This window comes from Mastigoproctus giganteus, chromosome 3 (genome assembly GCF_048544385.1).
Source record: "Mastigoproctus giganteus isolate SK-2022 chromosome 3, ASM4854438v1, whole genome shotgun sequence".
Taxonomy (NCBI): Eukaryota; Metazoa; Arthropoda; class Arachnida; order Uropygi; family Thelyphonidae; genus Mastigoproctus; species Mastigoproctus giganteus.
In genome coordinates this window covers 24,856,576-24,882,616 of record NC_143577.1, presented here as the reverse complement: position 1 = coordinate 24,882,616, position 26,041 = coordinate 24,856,576, and the positions used below count along the sequence as shown (strand labels likewise).

At 38.3% G+C, this 26,041-nt stretch overlaps 2 protein-coding genes across 2 annotated transcripts in view; one reads left to right on the top strand and one right to left on the bottom strand.

The window, feature by feature from the left end:
* LOC150087809 (dipeptidyl peptidase 2-like) overlaps nt 1-26,041 on the bottom strand; it is a 267,578-nt gene that overhangs the window by 67,587 nt on the left and 173,950 nt on the right. The gene's annotated exons all lie outside the window — the stretch shown is intronic.
* The window catches only part of DopEcR (G-protein coupled receptor DopEcR), a 128,344-nt gene continuing 105,689 nt past the window's right edge, over nt 3,387-26,041 (top strand). The window contains exon 1 of the mRNA XM_090370437.1: nt 3,387-3,702. The gene's annotated coding sequence lies outside the window, so the exon portion shown is untranslated. The remainder of the gene's footprint in view (nt 3,703-26,041) is intronic.

The window sequence follows — 26,041 nt, the reverse complement described above, 5'->3', positions numbered from 1 at the left end:
CAAAGATAAACAAGATGAAGAGAAAGCCAGACGTGAAAGGGAAAGAAAGAAAGAAAGAGAGGGAGGGAGGGAATAAGACGATGAAGAAAAAGTCAAAGAAACAGAGAGAGAGGAACAAGATGAAAAGAAACACACACACACACACACACACACACACACACACACACACACACACACACACACACACACACACACACACACACACACACAGAGAGAGAGAGAGAGAGAGAGAGAGAGAGAGAGAGAGAGAGAGAGAGAGAGAGAGAGAGAGAGAGAGAGAGAGAGAGAGAAAGAAATGACGTTTCTCAAAGAGGATACTAATTGCTGTCTTCTGCTAATATCAATTCTGTAAATAAAACGGAGTTATGTTAATTTTAAGCACAAATCCAGAGCAATGATTATGATTAACGAACTCTAAACCATCAATCAAGGAACTCTAACAGGACAGCTTTTGGTGAATCCTGTTTTAGGTGATGGTCTTCACTGATGTCAACAGACCTTTGCTGAAAACGCTTAATGGATGTCTTAAATGATGGAGAGGGCATCTGCAAGAACTACTGCTAATTTCGATCATGAACTGAAATCTAGTGAAGAATGTGTTTGTGACAACATCACCATAATCACTAACACTTCCAAAATTTAATTTTAAGCATGCCTACAAAAACTCTAATCCGGTGTTATAGTATGGAGAAAAACAACAGGCGGATGAAGGTCACTCGTTTTGCAACTTTTCACATTGCGTCAGCATGGAGTGAAGGGAAATTGGTGGCCTTGAACCAACTATTGTTTTCTCCCTACTATAATCGACTTTTACCGAATTAGAATTTATTTGTAATTAGAATCACAAACAATTGTCTTCGAACAATTAAATGTCTGTGCATATGAAAGGGTTTAACTTTTTTATTTTCCAAATATGTATCCAATTTCTCTTTAAATTTAGTTAAATTTTCGAATCTATAGAACTAAGTGGGAACTTATTCTCGCAATCAATTATGCTTTGTATAAGAGAAAATTTTCGCACATCTAATTTGCAAATGCAATTATCCTTTCGCTATATCCCCAGATGTATGTCGCAAGAGAAAGAATAAAAAAAAAGTCCTCATGTCCTCAGCATTGGTACATTAGTTTGCTCAATCCTTTTAAAGTTAAATATCCTTATTAACACCACGGAAAAAGTAGGAATATAAGATGATAGAAAAGCAAGGTGTAAGCAGCAATACAAAAGATAATGGATCATCTGGGGATAAACTGTCAGGAGAGGTGACATTTTCTCATTGGCAAATCTCTGCTCTAAAAGAAAACTAGTCTTTTAGAAACTGAGATTACTAAGGGATGAGGAGAGAAAGCTAGGGGCATCTAGGGATGCGAAAAAGATTTTTTTCTTCATTACCGAAGCATATGCAAACACAACTTTATACTTCCGTATGAGGTAACCTAAACAACCACTGCTATGATTATTATTTCGTTCAGTAATTCTCTATTTTCAACCATAGTAATAAGAAGATAGTTAATGTACGTAGTTAGTAAAAAAAGTAGTTAGGAAAACTAATTATCTTGATTATTGATTAACTAATAATATATAAAAGCATCTTTCACTTGCTATTTTGTAATACTTTTCAATCAACAGCGCGTGGAATGCAACATGTATTTCAAGATCTGACTTAATAAATTAAACAATCATAGTATACTGTTAACGCTTTCATAAAGCATTTACTTATTTCTTCCCGTTTAATAATAATTGAAATAAAACACATACACTGAGTGATCAATGAATTATGACCACCTACCTAATACTTCGTAGGTCCTCCTTTTGCCCTCAGTACAGCAGATATCAGACGTGGCATTGATTCAACAAGATGTCGGAAGCGTTCGGCCAACCAAGCTGTGTGTAATGCGCCCAGAAATGCAGGTATGGAGGTGATTGTCCTTCATACCTGCATTTCTCTATGGGATTGATATCGGAGGCCAAACGACATGCTGGAAGTCAGAACTGTGTTCCTCAAACCATTCCTGCACAACGAGTGCCTGATGGCTCGCCGTTGTTAAATCGACGCACCAGCTCGCCGAGCATCCACAATCTGTCCTTTATCAAAGTCCGATAAATCCTTCCTTTTACCCATCACGCTGGGAATTTTACTACCTATTGAACTACTGACAACTTATCTATGCTACGTAGGTCGACTAACTCCGCACTCTCGTACCTCAAGTGGTCAACGGGTCGCATTAAGTTTTCATAATTGGTGGTCATAATTCAGTGTATTTAACGTTTATGCTGTGACTAAAATAATAGTAATTCATGATTTATGTATTTAGTAAACTGATAACAAAAAAAAAAAAACGATCTTTGATGTGCGAAAAGAGAAATTTTCGTTTCTACGCATCCACCATATCGTCCATTCATTCCTACAATCAGCGCACGGTAACAAACATAATATCTAATGCTTCAGCTGCAATATATGGTAAGTAAATAATCTATGTGATAGAGGTATGAAAAAAGAAATAATAACATCTATTTGTTTGATTTTAATTAAATTTGGGAAGGCTCAACAAATATTTCTGGAAGACCTAAATATAAAATTTTATGAAAATCCATTCATTGGAAATGGGTTTTTACATGAGGACGGGAGGATAAAGAAATAATAACTATCGTATTTCTATTATTCCGATTTTAATTCAAGTTCGGATGGTTCTGCAAATCTTTTCAAAAGGTCCAAATATAAATAACTGAACTGTTTTTTGACAAACCTTCATAATACACAAACCAAAATCTTGTTTGATTATTTGGGAATGAAAATTAGGAGAACACTTCTCCACCTTCACCTAAGATGGGCATATCCTGTACCTCTTAAAAAAGCTTCACTAAGTTTCTCGCATCATTTGGACAGGGCTCAGGTTCGAGTCCTTTCCAACTACGCTCAAAGGAAGGTTCGCAATTGGATTGGGCAGAGGGAAACCATTTTAAACACATAAAGCCAGAATACGTTAATACTAAAATCATTCAGACAAATTACAGTAAAATAATTTCTGCGAAGTTAAAGCGATTATTGGAGCAAATTTAACTCCATTTGAGATCTTTCCCATTGACCTAGCTACGATCGAAGTCAAATGTTCACAAGTTGGCGTAAAAGTGACGGATATAAGAAACTAATAAAATACTGACAAGGTGCTTACTTATTCCTTAGACATCTTACCAATCTTACTTTAACCATCAAAGGTGCAAAATACTGCAATACAAAGTAATCATTGCACGCATGAAAGTTCCGTAAAAAAATCCATTCCACTGAGTCGGCAACTTCTCCCCTTCCATCCTTTTCAGAGTGGACTCTTCCGCCCAGCTGACTGCTCGCGTTATCCAAATGGATATGGATTAGAGGGAGGAAGGAGAGTGTACATTACAGTCAATTCTCGGGGACGAGAGTCGACACACACACACGAACATATACGAACTCAGCAGGTGGATAGCACGCCAAGCAAGGTGATCGGTGCACCTGCCGCTTCGGACAGATCTAAGGCTTCCGATCGGCTGTCGTCATGTCACCCATCCGAGACAGATAGAGAGAAAGAGAGACTGCACAGGTGAAAAGATCACGTGGATATTCACGGGAAGCCAGACAGACGCGAACAACAGCATTCTAGATGAAAACAATATCGGCAAATGGTGTACCTGTCTCCTTCATCAGATTCGCAAGGATGCTAAAACAGGTGAGTTCTTTCGACTTGTATTTCGCATACGGTCATTTCGATTAGTACGGCCTCGCCGTTATAGCGAGCGCTATCGACAGTGTGTACTTAGGAGGAAATAAAGAGAAGGAGCTGCTGCATATGGATGTAAGAAATATCTATGACTATTACCACAAACATATTTTTTTCATTTTAATTAGCTGGTTGCGATGTACTTTAGGAGATTAATGTGAAAACTTGAAAAGATAAACGTAATTTTAGAATATACTAGTAAGAAGAATCAACATGGACCATATCAAGAGGTCTTCTGTAATTCTGAAATTTTATTTTGGTGTAATTCTTAAAACGATCAAGTTATTAGGAAACCTTTAAAGCTGAATTTGATTTGGATTCGTAAATTGGTCACTGGATATTATTAAGCGATTTCTCCTTCTCTTTCTCTCCAAAAAGTATTTTTAATTACTACTATTCGATGTATATCGATAAGGTTTATATTGTTTTTGTAGATATTTTTTAGTCCAGATAAGCGCTTGTCAGGGAACAACGTACATTAGAACAGGTCAAGGGACCAAAGGACATATCAACACGATATTTCGTGCAAAATGATTATCACGCTATTCTTTCTATGGAACTAAAATTTTACAACCGAACTATGACTGCTAATAAGTTGTTGCTTTATCAATTGACCACAATACCATTCCAGACTTTGTCCAGCCAGCATCCTTCTTCGCAGATTACGTCAATATTACAATGTAAAATGAAGTAGAAATGATTTATGGCGGCTATACGTAGTGTTAAACTAATCAACAGTTGTGGAACAGGTACGCCAAGATATTTTTGTGTGGTTTCAGATAAATCGGGAAGGATCCTTAAATAAAGACCGATTATGAGCTCATCAAACATAATCGAGAAGTTAAAGTACACAAAAATGTGTCTACTGTGAATATATAGGATGATGTGGCTTCGCATAAACGGAACTCAAACATCGACCATCACCCACGAACTTATTGATTACTGCAGAAGACTCTAGACGGTAGATAGACAATTAAATGATTCTCAGGCTGGTAAAGTCTAAGGATATAACAGGTGGCATATTACAAACATTTATATAATGTGGTTATGAGAGTTTTTTTTAAATGAAAAGATAAGTTAAGAATTTAATTTCTTAATGTTGCTCATCTAAATGTTAAGCTATTAGTAGAAGCAGATTAGTACATTAACAAAATGGCACGATAAAAATGCACGTTCACTGTACAACCAATGGAACAGTCACATCTCTGAAATACGGAATATTTAAACAAAACGCACATATCCAACCATTTTTAGATTATTTTGGTATCGAATAATAAGAAATGTTTATTTAACAAATTAAATGTATTGTATTTTATGTTTATTGGATTATATGAAGAGATACATGCAACTGAATCTTTAAGGCAGAACCGTTAGGCAATCTAGGAAAACCTTATTTAAATTAATTTAAATAAAGATAAAAATATTTATTAATTTAAATGATGTAAAAATGTTTTTTATGCATCTTATTAAAATACATGTATTTTTAGTTTCCTATAAACTATTTAAGTTTTTTTTTTTTTTTTTTTTTCCAATCTATGCTCCTCGAGAGTTGCAAGTTCCTTCTGAAGAACGTATGGTATCCTATTGGATCTTATTAATGTATTTAGCGATAATTTTTATTTATCATAATCAAATTGCACAGTATATCACGCAGGTTTGTTCTGAAATAAATGTCCAATTCAATAAACATCCTAGTCACACCGAAATATAGAAAAAAGATAGACGGTAACAACGAAAGATAGAGAAGTATACATGGTGTTTTTTAAACGTAGTTTACAATAAATTTCTCTTTTTCACAAGTACGTTACTGCAACAGGATTTAGAAAATTGGGCAGATGGGCTGAGAAGTGGCAACAGAAGTTTAACATTGACAAATGCAAAGTACTCTATATGGGTAGTAGTAATCCCAGAGAAACTTACCAACTGTGCGGTATTACACTCAGGGTGGTGAAGAATGAAAAACACCTGGGGGTAATTTGCAGTCAGATAAGAAGTTTTCTGAGAAGCGCTGAGAGGCTGCCAGAGCAGCCCATGGTGTCTTGTTGATGATATACAGGAATTTTTCTAGCAGGGAAAAAGTGGTGTTTATCCCTTTGTATAAGGCAGTGGGCAGGCCATACCTTGAGTACTGCATACAGGTCTGGAGGCATCATTTGAGGAATGATGTAGAGCTGCTGGGATGAGTAGAGAGAAGGACACCGAGATTAGTGAGGGGAACAAAGGGGGGGTTCTCTTACCAAGAAAGGCTTTTAGGCACCTGTGAGGTGATCTGATGGAGGGGTATAAGGCCTTGAATGGTTTGAGCAAGCTCAAATCTGATGGGATTCTTCCTATTTCTCAGATTACTCACTTGAGGAGACATAAATTCAAACTGAGGAAAGACAGTTGTAGAATAGATGTGCGGAAATTTGCCTTTAGCGAGCGGGTGGTTGATTGCTGGAACAAACTTCCATCTGTCGTTGTAGAAGTTGGCAGCTTAAATAAATTCAAGGCAGAACTAGACAAACTTTTGGAGTGAATGGATGGGTGAAGCGGGAAGGGATATATAAAGTCAGATCTTTTTTTCTAAATGAGAAAACAAGTAGAGAACCACTACACTATACTGTAATAGATAATGAGCGAAACTATCTTTGTATATATATATTTTTTTTTTTTTTTTTTTTTTTTTTGGCTGATGCTCTATAAGCTTGCTTTCTTGCATCATATTCCTCTGTTAATGTGTATGCTTTTCTATTAAGGATTTAAAATTATCATAGAATTTCTATGGAAACAGCATTCCTTAAATGAGTTAAAAACCAACAGAAATGTTGTATCACACGTCTAAGGACATAATACCCATTAGCAGTTTTGTGCTTTTATAAATATTCTTTGAGTGGCATAGCGTGTAGGCAACAGCGTTATCCGAAGCTTGGTTCAGTTATGCTTATTTCCGATTTGAAAACATGTACATAATGGAGTCAAACGTTTCATAGAATTTTCTTACCACTTCTTAAGTGACAGCTGTCTTTGCAATATCACCCTCAAAAAAGATCACAAGAATAAGTTCTTGTGATCTTAGTGATCACACTCCGGTCTTTTCCTTCCCACACCTGGTGGAAAAGACCCGAGTTCGAATGCCTTCAATGACGCGAGGAATTTTTATGGGTCTCTTTCAAAAGTGGCTGAGTTAATCGATCTCAGGCGAGGGTACCATGGTATTTTTTCCCCTGGAAACTCAGGTTTTTCTTCCAGCAAACAGCAACACACGCAATATATAGACATATTATATATGGCGCAATATGGTCTAAGTTGCTGATAAAGCCAAATATCCTACAACGACAACAACCCCAGTGATGTTGTTGCCTTTTGGGATAATTTATAAGGGTAATACTGTACCTTTAGAGTCCCAGAAGAATGACTATCATGTTTTGACCAAGTCAAAACATGACCTTGCTAGCAGACAACTGAACCTTGGCTTTTTGAGGTTTGGTGAAGATGGATGTTTTCAGTTTGCTAATGCGTTTTCTTTCTGGACCATAGTAATGTACCAGCATTCATCAATCGTCACAGTTCCCATAAAAAAAAAAAAAAAAAAAAAAATCAGCATTTTCTCTCTCTCTGCAAAGTTCCGATAATTGTACGAACACTCTTTCCTGCACAGATTTTGAGGATGTGTTAACAATCTCGGAGCCTATCATGCTACCCCCCTAGGTTATGTACAGGAACACGTGCATTATGGCGCAAACAGAACCATGGTTAATGTTCTCTTCATTTGCTATAAAATTTATAGACACATGTCTGACTTCAAGGATCAGCTGTTCCACTTTAGCCACATTGGCAGGGTTTGTAGCTGAGATGGGTCTTCCTTCTCCTCGGTTATCGTTGATACTGCTTCGCCCACACCTGAAGTGCCTTTTCCAAATTTTCAGAGTCTCATATGATGGTCAATCCTCTCCATATACAGCTTTCATCTTCTCATGGACGTTTTGCTTCTTTGCCTTGCAAATGAAGAAATTTTATTATGGATCGGACATTAACTTTCTTCAGCATACTACCTCTCGCTGTATTCACGGCTCTAGTTCAGTAACCAATGGATCTTGTACGGGTTTGTTCTTGTAGAGTTTCAGGAGAGTCAGCAACTAAGACCATATTACTCCATACGTACTATCTATAAATTGCGTGTGTTCTATGGTTGGTCGAATTCTGTTTGCTGTTCGAAAAAAACCATGCTACCCTCGCCTGAGGGTAGCATGGTTTTTTTCGAACTCAGGTATTTTCCACCCGGTGTGAGGAGGACGGCAATTCTACCAACTGTGCCACTCACAAGGGCTACTATCTAGAAAAAACAAATAAATATACATCAACTTATGACGCTTAATAGCATATACAGGGTGTTTCAGTTAAACGTTTCAGAACTTCTAAGAGGGGTAGAGTACATCCTGACAACTCGAAATCATATAGCAATGTGGGGTCGGAAATGCTTTCCTGAAGCGGTGTTGTACACAGAAGCACCATAAAGAAAAGAGACCGTAAGTGAGAAATCGTTTTAATAATACATGAAAAGAAGCAAAAGGTACATGGATTAAAGTAAGTGTTCGAAGTTTCTTCCACGGGCTACAATGCACGCCTCACATCTCCGACGCATGGACATCCGAACATTCTGGAATACTCCAGGCGAATTTCGAATTTCTTCGGCAGCTACTGCGATTCTTGCAACCAGCTCCTCAGCATTGTCAACAGGGGTGTCATAAACTAGCGATTTCATATGACCGTGAAAATTCCTTCACAAGGGAAGGAATTTTCAACACGCATAACGACCATATCTGGGCGGTCGAGAACCCGCATGCAATACGACGTCGTGCAGCACAGATTCGATTTTCGGTCAATGTATGGGCCGGTATTATGGGAGATCACCTCATCGGCCCTTACCTGTTACCGTGTAGTCTAACCGGACCTATCTACTTGATCTTTCTGCAGCAAGTATTGCCACAACTTTTGAGAGATGAACAGATTTCTGCATCGACGCAACAGACAATGCGGTTCCAACACGATGGAGCCCCTGCCCATTATAGCGGAGATGTTCGTAACTACCTGGATGTCACATTTGGTCAACAGTGGATCGGACGTGGTGGTCCCGTGCGTTGGCCTGCTCGGTCACCCGACCTACCATGTCTTGATTTTTATTTCTGGGGTCATATGAAATCGCTAGTTTATGACACCCCTGTTGACAATGCTGAGGAGCTGGTTGCAAGAATCGCAGTAGCTGCCGAAGAAATTCGAAATTCGCCTGGAGTATTCCAGAATGTTCGGATGTCCATGCGTCGGAGATGAGAGGCGTGCATTGTAGCCCGTGGAAGAAACTTCGAACACTTACTTTAATCCATGTACCTTTTGCTTCTTTTCATGTATTATTAAAACGATTTCTCACTTACGGTCTCTTTTCTTTATGGTGCTTCTGTGTACAACACCGCTTCAGGAAAGCATTTCCGACCCCACACTGCTATATGATTTCGGGTTGTCAGGATCTACCCTACCCCTCTTAGAAGTTCTGAAACGTTTAACTGAAACACCCTGTATATACCTAATATCAAATTCCTAACTCAAATATTTTAAGGTGAGGGTAAATACATATCGACTGTCCCTCGTAGTGGCTCGCTAACTTTAGAACTAAAAGTGATCCCCGGTTGATCCACGGTCACTATATCGTCTAGAGGGGACTGGAAAGCAACCAAAGGAATTCTTTTCTAGAGGTATCCCGCCATGGAATACATGCATTCCATGAAGTTCTTCATGAAGTATATAATGAATTCCTTACTACACGTGTGAATAACATTTTTTTTTTTTTTAACTTTTGCTGTTTTCATCTTATTAATTAGTCCAAACTAGATTTCGAACAGGCTAAGAATAGAAAACTTGCTTCTTCTCAAATAATAGTCGAACTTTCTGGTCTCTTGCCAAAGCTATTGGCTGCAACTTTTGCCCATCTCTGTTCCCACCTCTGTAAAAACAAAATAGTTCAATTGCCACTTCAGCCAAAGGCAAAGCTGACTTGTTGGCATCCTATTTTTCTTCCAACTCGTGTATTCATGATCTTGGTAAACCACCTTCAACCATTCCCAGTACACTCCATTTAATGCCTCTCGTGGCCTTTCGTCAAAAGGATGTCAGAAGAATTTTGAACAATCTTCATGCTAAGAAAGCTCCAGATAATAATGGTATTTCTCCACTTGTTCTTTAAACCTGTGCTACTAAACTTACTTCTGTTCTGTGTAGCCTTTTTTCACTTTCTTATTCCAAAGGTGTTTTCCTTTCTTCTTGAAAATTTGCTCATATCCAGCCAGTTCCTAAAAAGTGTGACAAATCCCTCCCATCCAATTATCGTTCCACTGCACTGAATTCAAATCTTTCTAAAGTAAAGGAGAAATCAATTAACCCCCAACTCTTAAACTATCTAGAAACCTTCCATCTGATCAACGATCGCGAGTATGAATTCTGTCAGTGTCGATCCACTGGTGATATTCTGACTTTTGTTACCCATTCATGGACAAATTCAATGGAAAAGTTTAGTGAAACTCAAGTAGTTGCTCTTGACATTTTAAAGTGTTTCGATTGTGCATGGCATAAAGGTCTTCTAAATAAGCCAACTGTTGTAAATTTGCCAACTGTTTTTTTTGTAATTGAGCATCCAGTTTTCTCTCGGACCGCTCACTGCAAGTGATGGTAGATGGCTCTCTGTCTTCAAACTTCTCCACTAATGCTGGTATTCCCCCAGGTTCAGTTCTTTCTTTCTTTCTCTCCCTCTTTTCCTCTCTTATATTAATGACCTTCTTCCATTTACCAGAAATTCTATCCATAGTTTTGATTATCATAGTACATTGCATTCCACCTTCCAGTTTGAGAAACCTTGCCCTGCACAAACAGCTTCAACTTCTCGAATATCCACTACCAATTCCTTAAACGTTGATCTCCAGTGGGGTAAAGATAACTCAGTTGATTTCAATCTTTCTAAAACTCAGTCCTGTCTTATATCTCGCAAAAAAGAATTCTTCTGCTCCTATGCTTATCTTTGATGACACTGATTTCTAGGCAAGATCATATATACCTATTGGTGATTACGCTGACTTCTAATCTCTCTTGACATAAGCACATTACAAATATTGCTTCCTCTGCATCTAAAAAACTCAGTTTTTTCTTTTGCACTTGACGTTACTTTTCTTCCAAACAGCTGTTCACTCTACAAATCTCAAATCCGCCCTACCACGGAATATTTTTCTCATATCTGGGGTGGTGCCCCAAAAATCTCTCTCGGGCTTTTAGTAAAAAGAGGGCAGTTAGATTAATTAATGACTCATCTCTAACACAGTCTCATAGACGTTCTGTTTCTGCTGCATGCCTTTTCTATAGATATTTCCATGGGCACTGTTCTTCTGAATTGACTTTTACAATTCCCCCTCTCTTTCTACCAAACCAGTCCAAACACGTGCTACAACCAGTCAACATTCTTTTACTGTCCAACTTCAAAGTCACAGAAGCAAATTTTCTTCTTCCTCATTTATTCATTCAACTTCCGTTTTTTTTTTTTTTTTTTTTTGTCACAAACTTTCTTCATACGTATTTCCTGAAAATTACAATCTATAGAAGTTCAAGTATAATGTCAACAAGTATTTTCTTTAATTTTCTCAATCTTTATCCCATGCACGGTACTAAGTACTATAGGTTCTAATACCACTCTTGTTTGCGGTTTTCATTTAAAAAAAAAAACAAACAAACAAAAAAAAGAGAATCATCTTCGTACGTTCCCCATAATCAAATCTCTGACATCAAAGCAGTAATTAGGAAATCCATAATAAACTGAATTCTAATACATGTGTTGGCTGACTTACTGCTGAAACCCATAATACTTGTAAACAACTGGTAGGCAATGCCGTGACTGCGCGTGAGAATCAAATCAGATGGGAAGAGTTAGAAAGATGATTGAATGTAAATAACTACAAAAAGCTGCAATACTTTTGAGCAACATTACCTGAGCTCGAATCTATTAATCAACTCTAATAGTTTTGACTGTTCTGAATAAATTCTAATTTTAAAATACCCCAGATTTTAAAATATCTGTACAGTTAATCACGCTGTCTGCTATTTCTTCATTTGAGGGGGTGCCTGTCCTACGGACAGACGTTCATAAAAGCACGCAACAGTTTCATATCGATTTATTTCTTAATGTATTACGTGAACAATGTTGCACGAAAAATGCTGCTCGCATGTCTAGCTGAATGAACAGATGTGACGTCACTGAGAAGATGTATATTGTTGTAGATTCTGCCATGTGATTTTCCATATATCCATTACGGATTGAAACTGAGGTTCACCATTACTAATACGCTGGCAACCGCCAAAATCATTCTAGAGGCTCTTCAACACAGGACTGAGTTAGCATTTGTTTACGTGGATATCCAGTCCGCATTTGACTGCACTGATGTTCTTTCTCTCCTTCAGGTGTGTGAGGAAGATCAACCGAGTTGACCGTTGCCGAGTTGACCATCGACAAGTTGTCACGTACCGACTTGAATTCTTGAAGTCGCTTTTAATGACGAGCGTTCTACACCTGACTGAGGATAAGAAATATTTCACAAGGACAGTTAATGTAGGTGTTCCGCAGGCGGTGTTCTTTCTGGGCTAATCTTTACTGCTGAAATCCATCTATTCCTATGCTAGCAAGGGATTTTATTAGCTAAGCTGATGATCTGAGTTTGGAGTCATTTTTGCCTCCAAACTCAGCTTCGAACACCATGTTGCAGATATCCACAACAAGGTTTGCAGATCCAGAATGGTTTGCCTTGCAACACCTTCTTCATGGCACTGAGTATAAAAACACACTTTTATATTCCAAGTAAACGGATGATTACACTAACAGTCAATCGTGAATTAGGTCTTACCAAATACCGAATTTTCAAAATGTTTTTATATTTTCTAATTATCAAAATATATAAACCTCATACAGACCGGATAATGTTCCTGAACTACCGGTAGGTCAATTCTTGGTGTTCCTTTCTCCCTCTTCCCGATATGTTCTATTTCGATCTTTCCTGGGCACTCAAGAAGAATCGGATAGAGTATATAATAAAGAGACAACTTGAAGTGCAGAGGCGTATTCCATCCGTTCTGTAACATTATTGAAAATACACTAGTGCTGAGTTCCTGAGGTCCAGTTTATTAAGTTTTCCTAATGGATTTTATTTATGACCCCAAGTTTTGTGCCCATTTCAGTGTGAAATTTCCACGGTCATTCATTTCTTTCCCACCTCAATGCCGTTTATACATACATCTATCAGATGATTCCTGAGATAGTTTCCAAGTTCTAAAACACAGTATTCGTTCATTCCTCACAGTGATGCCCTTTTGTTATTGTAATCAGGCGAGTCACCCATTTTGGATGCTTTCATGACACTCAATATCTTCTGTTATATAGGGTTTTAGGCCTGATCACAATATTTCAAATGTAGATTCCCCACTGACTTACATAACAGACAATAACCTGTTTTTCCCCTAGAGGAAGAGGTACGGCAGCGCTCTGCTCGCTGCCTAATGAGCCATAATGTGTGTCCTCACAGCGCTCTCCTGAACATTGAGGGTGACTACAGCCCATATGGAATGTTCAGCCGCATCCCTATACAGAAGTCTAATAGAGAATGCTAGGGATGCTTTAGGCAGGCAATCTGCCAGTCACGGCAACCAGGCTCGCATCCCGGAAACCTCGACTATGCTTGTGTCAGCTATTGTACAAGGATTGGAAATGATATTTCCACACTAGCAGTCTTGTTCTAATCGTCAAGAGTCGATATCACACCTCACTTGTACTGCCACCCGCGGAAATCATATGCATAATTTTAACCTCATGAATTCTGGATAATAACTCTAATTTCAGATTGAAACTTATACAGTCTTTCGGGATTATTGGACAGATTAAAACGAATATTTCGCTGACACTTGTAATTAAAAGGTTTTTGATTTATTTACGTTTGTTGCGGTTGTTCCTTAGCTTTTGAGCGTCAGTGTATATTTTCAATTCGCAGTCTTTTCAGTTCATCCTCACGTATTTCATCGTTCTAGATCTGGTGAGAAAATTTTCTTTCTTTACAATTCATATGGTGAAAGGATGAATTAATACTACGCATACTTAAACAACTACACATAATTTAATTTGGTATTCCCTAGTCGTCGCTAAGGAAAGACATTTCAATAAATAATAATAAGAAAAAAAATTACTAAAAGAGCGCATAGAAAACGTGGTGAATCAATTACAACAGGGAACCAACTGTATTAAAGAAAGCGGCATTATGAAGATTACAAAACTCAATTGTTAATAAGAAAACTTGGAAGATGGCGAATCTCCAGTGGCCGGATCTTTGTGAATCACTAATTACTTCGTGTGTGTGTTAGAACAGCACCGCATTAAAATTAGTACCGTTTGAACCCATTTTCTCGAAAATGTGGAAGCAGCTATCGTCATAAAACGGGTTATCCAGTCAAAATGAAACTCCATGTTTAGTAGTTAAAAATGCAAGTTTTAAAGGTACGGGTAAGTCACTATTCTGTTAGAAATGAGACAAGGTCCTCAAAATCGGATCTACATTCATCTATTGATTTTTATTAACGTTTCAATTTCAGATTATTAAGGATTATTAAGAATCGTCCAAGGAAGTCAATAAAATTTAACCCCAGGGGCTCACATCTAGCGAGTATGGGCATGGCACATCCAGGGTCCTGAGCTGGATATCACCATCCGTAGAAGGGAATCAACAAGGAAGAGATTCTTTGGTGATTTCCTTCTACTTCTGACTCTTGTTCTCTCTCTCTCTCTAATTTTTTTTTTTTTTGGCAGGTGCAGCAAAAGCCTCAGGCTTCCTTGCACCATATGGCTAATAATAATAAGCTGAAACATTAGTCAGCTGTCAAACCAGAGTGCCCATAGAGTACTAAGGTTTGCGTGCATATCGCTTTCAGGTGGTCCATGAACAGAAACAACCTGATAAAGTTGTTGTTGTTATTGGGTTTTAGGAGCATTAGCGACTAAGGCCATATTGCTCCGTATATACTGTCAGTAAACTACGTGTATTCTGGGGTCGATTTTCTGTTTTGCTGGACGAAAAACCCGAGTTCGGGGAGAAAAAAATCATGCCACCCTCGCCTGAGACCGACTATCTTAGCCACGTTGTGAAAAAGGCCCATAAAAGTTCCTCACGTCATCGACGGAATTCAAACTCGGGTCTTTCGCACCCGGTGTGGGGAGAACGGCGATTCTACCCACGAGGGCAAAAAACTAGATACCCAATTTCAGAAAAAAAATCTAAAATCTATAAGACTGAAGTATGTTTAAAAGACCTTTATTCCAAATACGATCAAAATCCTTAGAAATGTCAAGAGTAACTACTTGAGTTTCACCAAACTTTTCCATTGAACATGTCCACAGATGTGTAACATAAGCCAATACATCACCAATGGATCGACACCACGAAATCTATTGGCGATTATTGATCAGAGGGATGATTTAGAAACAATTTAGGAGTCTGCAATTAATGGATTTCTCCTTTACTCAGGAAAGAGTAGACGTAAGTGCAGTGGAACCATAGCAGAAAAGCATGCGAGAGTATAGCGAATGTGTAGGTGGGATTATGAATCTACCTGACCGTCCTCATCTGGACACATCCCAGTGGAGTGAACGGTATTCTATGGCAGGGAGAATTTGAGATTTGCATGAGTAGCTGTTAAAAAAAAGTAACGCAAAGAAAAAAGTGGTATACTTATGGCAAGAGAAGTCAGACATCAAGGTTATCCTTAGTAAAGATCAGCACGGGAAGAGCAGTCTCTTTATGAGAAATAAGAGAGGACCGGGTTTCAGAATAAAGTTAACTAGGTTTTCTTCTCCCCGCTCGAGGATTACCTTAAAATAAGCATTTAATTAGGACACTTTGTTCATATAAACCCTCTTAAAAAAAAAAAAAAAAAGAAGGAACTCTAATGAACTGAAACTGGTTAATGGGGTAGGCCAAGGAATCGTTCCTCCTCCTCCACCGCTATCCAACGTTACCGAAATGTGGGAAGGTGAGCCATCTTCTTAAAATGATGTTCTCAAGGCTGCGAATAAATCATGATTTTTAAGGATGTTTAATATATACAGTCATTAGCCTAAAAAAAAAAAAAAAGTTCAGTATCTAGTAGGACTACCTTTTTCCCAAATTACAGTCTGTATACATCACGGCATGGATTCCACTAGGTGTCTGAGGGAGTCTAGATTTCACCATTCTCTATCAGGATATTTTTCAGATGCTGCACTGTTGTTTGTAGAGAAGTGAGAAGGCGGAAACTGCCCTTTCCAACATATCCCAGACATTCTCAGTTGGATTCGGATCTGGAGTATTAGGCAGCCAGAGTAGACCTTGTAAATCTTGAGAACGTTCCAAGAACCATTCGGATACAATTTTTGTACCTTGGACAGTTGCGTTGTTGTCTTCAAATAATCCATAACAACATGGGTAAAAATGAAGCATTACAGGGTGAAGTTTGTCCGATACAACAGAAAGCTTCATTGGAGGTAACAAGATCTTCTAAAGGTACGAGCGGATCATATAGAACATATTGGCAGCTCATATCGTTATCCAACAGATCATATACAATTATCAACAGGTCCAACAGATCATATCCCATACCACGATACCACCTCTAGTCGCTTGAGCATTGGACACGAGACAGTGTGGATATATGGATATATGACTTTATGACGTTCATGCCATACTTTCACCCTATTAGTGATGAAAAAAGTACAAATCGAGACTCGTCAGACCACTTTATCTTTTTGTACTGTTTTATAGTCCAGTCTTGGCATTGGTATCACCCCAGTCGAACCTTTCAATTTTTTACAGAAATAAGTGGATTTCGTATAGGCACACGACTACCACATCCAAGTTTTCAACTCCCGATACATATTTCGGTTGGAAATGCGCACTGGACCTACTACTCAGGAGCTTCTCTTCATGCTAAGAAAGCTCCAGGTCCTGATTGTATTTCTCCACTTGTTCTCAAAACCTGTGCTCCTGAACTTACTCCTGTTCTTTCCCGGCTTTTTTCACTTATTCCAAAGGTGTTTTTCCTTCTGTTTGGAAACTTGCTCATATCCAGCCAGTTCTTAAAAAGGGTGACAAATCCCTCCCATCCAGTTATCGTCCCATTTCAATTCCTTCTACTCTTTCTAAAGTAATGAAAAAATCAGTTAACCGCCAATTCTAAAACTACCTAGAAACCTTCTGTGTGATCAATGATCGCCACTATGGATTCCGCCAGTGTCGATCCACTGTTAATATTCTGGCTTCTGTTACCCATTTATGGACAAATTCAATGGAAAAGTTCGGGGAAACACAAGCAGTTCCTCTTGACATTTATATTTCGGTTGGAAATGCGCACTGGACCTACTACTCAGGAGCTTCTATAATGGACTTTTAAAGCGAGTTGTGCAACTTCAACGCAAAATTCGCTTTAAATTCCTGCAGTCTTGTTCTTGGAGTACCGACTCTCTGCCGCATTTCTTCCCTTTAGAGGAGTATTCTCCTTTTCTCTTCCACTCATTGTATACTTTTCAGATGTCTGCTTTTGACACACCAGCGACTTCCTTTGCTTTCTGAATTGTGGCTCCTGCTAAACGTGCTCCAACAGTAATACCTTTCTGAAAATTGGAAAGATCACCTGTCTTTCCCATGACTGGACCGAGTAAGAAGCTCCAGGAAAGAATATAATATTTATCTGACTACAGAACTTGTGATCATGCTAACAACTTACATTTACATACTGTACCTTTAATTATCTGTCGATGATAATTACACAAAAGGTTTCTAATTTTTTGACCAGTGAGCGTATTTTAATCTTAAAACTTCTCACGCCCACCTCAAATTTCTTCGCTGCTCTACAAAATCAGGCTGAATCTATACTGATAAGAAGTAAAAACGAGAAATTCTTTTAGCTGAAAAAATCGTCAACGATATGGAACGCGGTTTCATGTTTCACAGTGGACTCTTCAAATCACCAGATTTGTCTTTTCAAATCAAGGAAATGGAATTGCTTTTACAGACATGTATCACAGTTTACAGAAGTTTATTGCAAGTATTCTATTTCCAGGAAGCATATAGATAAACTTTTCTGTCAACCAAGAAGTTGAACGCTATGCATCTGAGTGCATTTAATAAAATACTATTTCCTAGTTTATTTATAATCTTTGTAGAATCTATATCACTAGTTCGGATAAGCTTTACAAATACCCACCTCATGGGTTGCACAGTTGGTAGAATCTCCTTCCTCCCCACACCGGGTGGAAAAGACCCGAGTTCGAGTTATGTCGATGACGTGAGGAATTTTTATTGGCCTTTTTTCACAACGTGGCTGAGTTAGTTGGTCTCAGGCGAGGGTGGCCTGGTTTTTTCTCCCGGAAACTAGGATTTTTCGTCAAGCAAACAGAAAATCGAATACAGAACACACGCAATTTACAGATAGTATACACGAAGCAATATGACCTTAGTCGCTAATGCTCCTAAAACCCTATAACAACAAATACCCGGTTACAGTGAGATATACAAGATAATGGACGAAATAAGATAAACCGGTAAAATTTAATTCTTATAATCCTCAAAATAATTATTCTAAATAATTTTTAAGGAATTATTACGTAAGCAAAAGATATAAATAAAATAAGCAGACGAAATGGAATCTACAATTTATTGTTATGAGCTTTCTAGATCGTTTGGCGAGATGAAAGAAAATATTTCTATTTTTAAACTCACCGCATATGAGATATTTCGTAGGTGGGGATGTTCACTAATTAAAAAGAGTTCCATAATATATTAAAAGGCATTGCAGGATGCAGTTAAGTTCCACAAATAAGGTGTGGCATTTATACTTGATTACAAGTTCAGGAATGATTTATTCAACCAGTGCCAGCCGATCGACAGCCAAGTCTGCTTTTAGAGAAACCACGGGTCATTACATCTGGCAAATGAAACCCCGGTATTAACAGGAAAACGAATTGCGTGCGTCTCTCAGTGTGTAGAACTTCAACAACTATGCCGACGTTAAAGGGAAACAAAAGTTCTAACCTTTTAAAGTTACACGAAAATGGCCTTAGGTTTATATTCGCCATCATAATGCGTTATTTTCCACATTCTCAAATTAGGACAACCTGCCGTTAAAGTAAGAAATTTGTGCTCGCAGATCAATTTAATTATAGCTAATGGTTAAAGTAAACTATTACGGGTTATAATTCCAAAATTTTCCATTTAATCGCCCACGCTTAAAGCGAACTGTAGAAAATTAATATAATTATCAGACTGCTTATCTTCTATCAGGAACAAAGTTTACACGATGTAATAAATTATTTACTTGTATACACTACCGTACCAAAAATAACGAAACGCTATTAGTCTAAATCTCTTAAGACGCGAGGTACTATTTCAACGCAGGCTGTTAATAAATTGAAATAGCTCTATAAAATAACGCTACTGAGTTAGATTTTATCAAGTGATTTATTGAGATTGTGAGAAGAATAGGAGCAACAGACGAACCTGATAGAATATAGCAAAGAGATTTTTTAGCCAGAGGAAATCAAAAAAGAGGAGGTTCCAGATTAGGAAGTCTCTGACACTGAATGCCAGAGCAGACATATGCATAAGTACCACCTTTAAAGTGAAATGTATCCTAGAGCGAATAAGCAAGGCAAATGAGAAAGTTGCTGTTCAGGTATCCGATAACAGATTCTGTCAAAAAAGAAAGTGGGTCTTGGCAGCTTGTCAAAAAACATGGACATCACTGAGATTGGAACTGAGACCACATACAAGTATATTTGTGGTTGTTGTAGGGTTTTAGGAGCATCAGCGACTAAGGCCATATTGCTCCATGTATTTTGTCTGTAAACTGCGTGTGTTCTGAAGTCGATTTTGTTTTCTGTACGAAACACCCGAGTTTCCGGGAGAAAAAACATGCTACCTTCGCCTGAGACTAACTCAGCCACATTGTGAATAAGACCAATAAAAATTGCTCTCTTCATCGACGGGACTCGATCTCAAGTCTTTTCGCCCGGTGTGGGGAGGACGGCGATCCTGCCAACTGTGCTATCCACGTGGGCGTATATTCGTGGCTCTGGTGAAATGAATGAGGAAGACTTTCAGAGATTTAGATGTCTTCAAAGATGCTCCAGAAACTGGAGTTTTTTTGTCCAGCAAAATAGACAAATCGACCAAAGATCACATGCAATTGACAGATATAAGACACATAGCACGGCATGTGAATTTAAATATTCGGGTGGCCTAATATAATAGTTTTTGTTTTGTTTTTTTATTCTTAAAAAATAAGTTTCTTTGACAATCCATGATGCATGAAGTATAAAAGATAAAAATATAAATAAAAAAAAAATAATAACACACAGAGAGAGCAATAACCAGCTTTTTGACATAATGTGGACTCAGCAATACCACGTTATGTCAAGGAGTTGTCTTGTTAGTCGAACTCCCTTCAGTAACTGGCTGATTGGGATACCTCCTAGAGAGAGTTTACCCATGGGTGTTCGGTCCTGTGGACAATCTAGCCGTCGACACGCGAAAACCCTTTTAAAGCGGTAACGTTGAAATGTAATGACTACTGGAACTCACAGTGATACCCATCATAATCTACAAAGACATGACTCATACTACATGATAGAAGAGAGGGGGTGACTTGACTGAGCTTTGCTCTAGAAACTAAACATGGGTTTCACTGCTTAAAGCCTTCAATGATCAAACTGTGTACGGCGATGTGTCAGAGTTATTCAAAGTGGTGGTACTGTTGCACTGGGTGATGAGAACCACCTACTATCTAGTACAGCCTGGGGACACAAATAGTCAGCCATTCCTTCGTATAACGTGAATGCCAAAATTCGATTCCTGCTTACTTTGGTTCAACACTTTGGTAATCACCCTCAGGTATAATAGGTGCAGTGTTTCTGACCTTGCACATGGGAGGTACGCTTAGGGTTATTAACAGTATTACCATCGTTAAAGTACAGGCAGAAGTATGTTTCTCACAGAATGACTGGACTCTGCCGAAATTTTAACCAACAAATTCATTTTATAGTTCCAGCAGCGTTTTAAATTCCAGCCCTTGCTGTCATATCTGGAAGAATGTCTGCCATAAGCTTTAAGGACATTTCTCTTATAGTGAATACTATAAGAGAAATGGTATCCATGTCCTCATATGTCAGTGTTAACAGAAAGGACATATGTTAGCAGATTACAGTTAGGGAAAGCAGGCTGACAATATATTCTGACTTTGAAAAGACAGATCATTGGACGCGCTTGAGGGAAGCATAAGTCCACAATATATCAGCTAAGAGAAATGAATGGAAGGAGATTTGGTCTATCTAAACACTGAGTGGCCACTATATTAGGTACATCTGTGTAATACCGATGCTTTCCCTTTAGCATTCAGAACAGCCTGGATTTATCATGGCATTGACACGATGTGTCGAAAGAGTGCCACAAGGATATTGATTCATATTGAGTTCCCACAACTTTTGCAAATTGGAAGTTGTCGATTTCTACTCCAAAGAGCTCGTTTCCTCTCGTCCCGCAAGTGCTACATTAGACTGAGATCCGAGGACCACGGAGGCCATCGCAGCAGGCCGAATTCACTCCCATATTCTTGGAACCAGTTTTGTACAATTTTGGTCTTATAACATGGCACACTAAAATAAATAAATAAATAAATAAATTCTCTGTTTATACTCCGGGACGACCAAACGGTCAGAGGAGTTCACAAGATAGAGAGAATACAAGAAACAGCACCATATTCAGCAGTCACGGGCTTGAACCCCGGTCACTCAAGGCACGTGTACTTATGCACCCGCGCGCCTGACCACTAGGCTACGGTAGCCTTATTCTATTGGAAGAATTCGTTCGCTGGACGGAAACAATTTAAATAACCTATGGTATCAAAATGTTGCTACACTAGTTAAGGCAGCGAATATGCACTACAACGACCCTTCCAGCCTACATTGTTAACACCTGGCAGGATTAGACTATGGCGAAAACTGTTCTGGCCATGGTTTCTGCTTTGACAGCTCATTAGCAAGAAACATCTGGAACAAGGATTCTTCAGATCAGGCAATGCTTTTCCAATCCCCTGCTGTCCAGCGTTGGTGTTTCTGCTCCCACTCTTACCTCACCTTCTTGCTTTTTTTTCTCTAACAGAACGGAACCTGGTTCAATCGAGGGGTGCAATACCTCATCCGTGACAAGCAAATTGTGTGTCCTGAAGTGCCTCTTTGGTTGCCATTATTGTACCGGGTTATTACTGACTGACTGCAGTCTTTCTGTTACCTTGCAGAAATCTTTCAGCCTCCTTTGGCCTGGCTTATCAACAAGCTCAGCGGATATAGAATCATCATTGGCTAAATGTCATTTGGTTATTTGACCGTTGATACACCTGAGACAGTCGTGCACGAAAACCCTACCAGGGTTGCAGTTTCCACTATACTCTATTAGCACATCCGGATCCGATTATCATGTCATGCCATATTCAAAGTCACTTAAATCTTTTGTCTTGCTCAATCACGCACTGAATTGCCCACATGCAGCATCACTACCTATCTGCCCTTCTTTATATCGCAAAGTAGAAAAAAGTAGGCGTACGTAATAAATTTATGGCAACTCAGTGTAAGTGCTAGAACTGTTCGCCCACGATAAATCTAATGAAGGTAACTTCTGATGAAAAACGAGCATGAAGCTCACTTGCTTTATAAAATATTATTTTACTGTTTCACTTAAATAATATTTTTAAGCTACATCTTGTTTCTTCAAGACGAAGAGAATGCGGGTAACTGAGGATTCCTCACTACAGTAAAATTAGTTCTGAGAGAAACACTGCTCGCATCCCGCAAATTATTAGCAAATTTTGCCTAACCAACCCGAAAATAATAATCAGTGACAATTCGTTATTCTAAAGAGATTTATTAGTTCAAAAATATGATGGAAGTACTGATTTTTAATGCTTAATGTTGACAGTTCCTGGAGAACAGGAACGACTGCACTGAATATTAGCGTGTTCTTAAGCATAGCCACATACATCAGAAAAAGAACGAGTTAATGCTATTTAATAAAAGAGGGTTTATCAACTGCTCTTCCTCGCGAATAGTAAGTCGTTATAATTACTCTCCTCCCCACACCAGGCGGAAAAGGCCACAGTTCGAATACCGTAAATCCGACCAGAGAACACAAGCAATTTATGGATATAATGCAAATTGACAGATTAGATAGCTCTAAGGGTGGCTCTTGCCTATTTTTTTAGGAGGAGAGTTGAGATCAGGCAGTTGATCTCAACCCAATTTTAAGGAAAGAAACCAATGCAGAAAATGACCACAAATTAAACAGATTCATAATTATAAAACTTAAAAGACTTGCATCACATGAATACTGATGTCTATCCTACTTAATGCGTCCAGTTCATAAGCTGCTGGACAAAGTCCTGGGTCTGCTGACCACTTTTTTCCAACTTCCCACAAAATTCAAAACCGCATCTTTGAATTAAAACTGTACTAAATATCTTGTACATCATCTTCGCTACTAATTCGGTACTCCCCACCTGCCATGACATGTGGACATTACATGTTCATAATCTTACTGCAGCCTCTTACAGTGCAGAAGTTTAGTAAATCTCGGAACTTTCCAAAATCCCTCGCAATATTATCCTCCGTGGCTGGATGCATTTAGTAGCCACCCATTTGTAAAAATTCTGATTTCAGAATTTCATTCCTAATATACAAACAAGAACTACAATTCGGGGTTGGTCATAATGCTTTGTCTAGATAGTGTAGATCTAAACGGACTAAAATCCATGAAATAAAATTACACTTTTCATTGAGTTAAAGAAATAAGCTGTTTCTATTTCTCCTATGAGGTTAGTGAGATGAAATAAAACAAAGCAAAGAGAATACTATCTGTAATGGCAATTCTGTGGTCCAAAGAGAGTAACGGGAAACTCTTGAATAAAGATCCCTTTGGGAAGGGGAGGGAATCTTGTAATGAACTGTTTCGCCGATAAAACAAATAGATAAGAAAAAAAAATTTCCAACTCTATGTTATAGACTAATTTTTATTGGTTTACGATCTTTGAATCATCACTGTTCGAATTCAGACCATAGTTGGGCTGCCCACCATGTCATATTGCATAACACTCGATCTCAATTATTTTTATTGTGCCATGGACTTATCCACTGAGTCTCTGATACGATCAGAAGGCAAAACGTATGCAATGTCTGCTTTGGTTATGTATTAAAGAAATACTGTGTTTTGTGTGGGATCTTTACTTTCTCTATTTTCTTTTCTTTGTTGTTTACGATGACAAAAATTATATTAAGAAAGTTCAATTTTTGCCTGAGGGTTTACAGTTAATTGTATAGCCAAACGTCTTACTTTTTCGAGTAGAAAGATGTGAAAGCAAATTAAGTTGGCAAGTGTGAATTTATCTGATAATAACCAGAGGAAAGTCTCTCACGCCCCAAGCAGTAGTTGCGCAATATCAGAGACTACGTGACTTCGTCCTACTATCTACGACGCATAGCCTCAGTCTAAAGAACAACGAAGCACAAGGTTGACAGAAAATCGTACGTGCTTTGTGACAACCTCAGAGACACGTAACTGCGGCGTATTTAATTTGAAGCGGTGAAGAGCACAGCGGAGACTTTTTCTGTCATCACCACACTCTTGCATTTTGCTTCTCTTCCTTGACAGAGAATAATAATTTGCAAATTAAATGACAGCTAATCGACAAACTGTAGTTTTAAAGCGAACAACAATGAATTCAACTGGCAAGCTGTTTGAAAGACAGTTTTTGGTTGGTAAACAAATCAGCACCATTTGGAACGAATTCTTAAAATGTGCATGAAATTCAATCCCAGTTTAATTTAAAAGAATACGTAACGACGTGTCCCAGAAACACCAGTCCTATCTCACATCTAACATACATTAATCTACATTACTTTGAGTGGGCCAGAAAGTCAGAATGTCTTATGATGGGGGATTTTAACTTCCCAGATATTGACTGGGACTAGTGGTTGGCCACTCGCACACTAGCAATACTTTTGTGGATTTATTGGATGACTGTTTTCTACAGCAGTATGTTCGAGAGGCAACCAGAGGGATTAATACTCTTGATCTGATTATCAGCAATGATTATTCGTACATTAAGAATTTGTAGATAAAGGAATCACTAGATGGCGGTGATCAGTGTACTGATGTGGGATTAAAGATATCGCTACCATCAGAGATAAAGGGAAGGGTTTTTGCTTTTGTAAAGGTGACTACAGTGGTCTCAGCCATTTTTTTAATTCTATACAGTGGGACCAACAGATGATGTTATCAACAGCAAATTCTAAATGGGAAGCATTCAAGGAATTAAACTTGGAACTTACTAGACTTTTCATGCCTACTAAGAAATACTGTTCAAGGTTTAGGCCTAAGTGGATGTCAGATGAACTGTACACTCGTGGCAGAGAAGAAACATGCATGGATTCATATAAATTAATAAATTATAGGGCAGCACAGAAGTCTATGGTAGATATAAGCTAGTCTGTAATCATCTCACAAAGGAGGTTAGGCAAGCAAAGGAAGATTACGAGAAATCTTTGGCAAGGAATGCAAAGAAAAACGTCAAAGATTTCTTTACTTATATAAACTCTAGAAGGAAGGAGATGAATCAGGTAGCTCCACATGATATCGATGGTTCGACGGTTGATGATCATGATCAGAGAGCTGACAAACTGAACGAGTATTTTTCATCTTTTTTTTTTTTTTTTATGAAAAACCCAAACAAAAAAGGTATTAGAACCTATACTACTTAGTACCGTGCATGGGTTGAAGGTTGAAAAGACGAAAGAAGATATTTGTTGACATCAGACTTAAACTATTGTAGACTGTAATTTTCCAGAAATACGTGTGAAGGACGGTTGTTCCAGAAAACGGCAGTTGAATGAATAAACGAGGAAGATGAAAAGTTGGTTCTGTGAATTTGAAGTTGGAGAGTAAATGGATGTTGGCTGGTGGTGGAACGTGTTCGAACTGTTTCGAATGAGAGAAGCCAATTCAGAAGAACAGTGCCCATGGAAGTATCTATAGAAAAGGCATGCAGCAGAAACAGTACGTCTATGAGACAGAGAGTGGAGAGACTCTGTTAGAGATGAATCATTAATTAACCTAATTGCCCTCTTTTAATGGAATCTAGAAGCCTGAGATAGGTTTTGGGGCAC